Here is a 2,908-nt window from a genome sequence, read left to right as displayed (position 1 = left end):
GACATGCTGGCATTGGCACACAAGTCGTGCAAGAGCCTACCAATACCCCAACATGAGATCTTTAAGATTCGAGAACGGATTAATATGACATTACAAATAAATTGGCGCCCAACGTGGGGCCCCGAGAGAGCTTCATAGATATTTAAATTAACGCCTCTTCATAAAGATAGTTCCCGGGTTCCTCAACCATATCTGTCGTTAATAACTAACATTAGGGCTGCCAGATATCTCTGTTGCCAAATCGGGACACTTTAGGGAGGGTCTCTCGATCCCTTCCCTTTCATTTGGACTTGCGAAAGGATGCAGTGAAATTTTATTTTGATAGACAAAAAAAAAAACATAAAAACATGAGATCATGAGATCAATTCAACGTACGCCAACAAAACAAAACAACTAATCACAACTAAAGCACAGAGAATTTTTCACAATGCATGACCCTTTTTTTATTCTTTATAAAAATACAGTTTATACTAAATATATCAAAAAACATAAAAATAAAATTGTTAAACTTTGTGCTAAATTCAATAAATTTGCATACAAATTTGCAACATTCTTATCAGACTTTTTATAAAAATTTGTAAAATGAAGTTTTGTAGCCCATTAAATTTTAGTTGAATTTTGGTATTGGTATTTACTGAGAGTTTCGGTAATTCTCTAGTGTAGGGTAACAACCCCTAAAAAAAGTCCGGAAAAGTCGGGACGACGCGTTTCGGCCCCCTTATTACCAATCTGGAGGGGGAGGGTTAATATTATTAACCATTTAAAAGTTATAAACAAAAACCTCTTCTTAAATTTCGTTGTTTTCTATGAGCAATTACCACGTCAAAAATGCACTAAATAACCAGTTTACACTTTTAAAACACTATTAAAACGTCTCCGGTTATTATTTTATGCAAACCAAATCATTTATTCACTTTTATTTTATATATTTCGTTAATGAAACAGAGTAAACAAACTTTGCGCCTGCCAAAATTATTATAACCTCAAATCGCTGGTATTGCCACTTTATTTCACATTTCATTTGCGCTATTATACTCAGTTTACACTACACACTTCTTCTTCTTCTTTTTTTAAATAAGATATTCTAACCAAAATATAATAGCAAATTTCGCTATACCATGGCAGCGCTACTTTTATGGTTTACAGTTATTTTAGCTGTAATTAAAAGTAAGCGTCATGGAGTGCCAAAAGTGCGATTTTTTATTAAAAATTTTCATTATTTATCGAAGTATTGATTTTTATGGAAAAAGCGCCGCAGGCAAAAAGTAGTTTTTCAATTTCGGGTGAAACCGAAAAATGGCGTTGCTTGATTGGTTTGTTTTCTCTACGTCAATATCATGCTCTACTAATGAGGTTCTACCGAGTCCTTTTGTTGCAAATGATGGAAAAAGGGCTATTGTAGCCTGAAGCTCAGCTTTTTGTGCTGGAGTCAGTACGTGAAATGTAGTCTAGTTCAGCTATGGATAAATCACTGCGTGAACTATAGGAAAAATTATCGAATAAATCTCTGGCTACGTCAAACTGTCGCACAAAATCGATACCAAGTTACAAGTTTTGTGTCAAAGAAGGAGTAATGAAAAATTGTAATGTTTTTACTTGATTTTTAAATTGTACAGGAGTTCTTATACTACCAACTGTAGCATGTTGTGTTCCGTCAGCGGTTTTCAAAAACGAAATATGCTTTTTATAATGAAAATCGGAACGATCTAAAAGTGGTTTTGCTAATTGAGACGCAGCGCAGGATATTGTGGCTCCAGTGTCCACTAATCCCTCTACTTCTTGATCAAAAATCTTGACTTTTGCATAAGGCCTGAGATCAGTTTTGGGTTTATCGGAGATGCTTGCGGAAAGCAACTGATTTCGTTGATACGACACATTTTACCAAAAGTTCCGTAAGCGACGTGTTGAACGTTTAGGTTTCTTTACGCCGAAGATACGCGTACGAGCTTCTTCGTATTCTCTTAACCTTACGTGATATGGCTTGAATGGAAACAACACTGGTTTCGAATTAGAGACATCAGGGATATTTGGAATTTTAATTAGGTTTGGTAAAAGTTGAAAACGCTCAGTTTGACAATCAGCAGATCGGTTTAGCGCTGAGTACTTCTTGTCGATGTCGACTGACCTTTTGCCAAACTGAGACGTGGCAGGTTTTTTGACTTGGTTAAGCAGTTAGTACAGTTTGGTTTTAAAACATTTTCGGCTACACAGCCATAACAAAAAATTTTTCGATCTCCTATGCAATCGTCAAAACGATGACCATGCTCGCGAGAGTTCCAGCATTGAATCTGTCTCACTAACGCTTCAATTCCTTCGGCATCTACTTCCGAATCTCTCGAGTCCTTTATTACGTTACTTGACACTTCACTGATCTGCCGGCGAGGATTCAGGTGCACCTGACGTAAACTGTTCTGAACTTCTTTACCAAGGGACTCATGTTCATGACCGAAGTGTCCTAATTCGTGTATGTTATAAATTTCGACATGCAGTAATGACTGTTTGGTTAGCGGACGTAAATTACTTTAACGCGTAGATCTAATCCATCGTTTTCCTAACACAAATAGGCTCAGATATTTCCAACACGCCCCCCGGCTTTACAATCGAATATGACAACACAGTTGAAGCTAGGTGGCAAAAACTAAGAACTGCAAAAGAAGGATGTTAGTTATTAACGACAAATATGGTTGACGAACCCGGGAACTATCTTTATGAAGAGGCGTTAATTTAAATATCTATGAAGCTCTCTCGGGGCCCCACGTTGGGCGCCATTTTATTTGTAATGTCATATTAATCCGTTCTCGAATCTTGAAGATCTCATGTTGAGGTATTGGTAGGCTCTTGCACGACTTGTGTGCCAATGGCAGCATGTCGGTTATAGGGTGAATTCTTGCCTACCTCTACGCTACAC

This window comes from Rhagoletis pomonella, unplaced genomic scaffold (genome assembly GCF_013731165.1).
Source record: "Rhagoletis pomonella isolate Grant_MI unplaced genomic scaffold, Rhpom_1.0 Rhpom_scaffold_00019, whole genome shotgun sequence".
Classification (NCBI taxonomy): Eukaryota; Metazoa; Arthropoda; class Insecta; order Diptera; family Tephritidae; genus Rhagoletis; species Rhagoletis pomonella.
Note: the sequence above shows the minus strand (reverse complement) of the source record.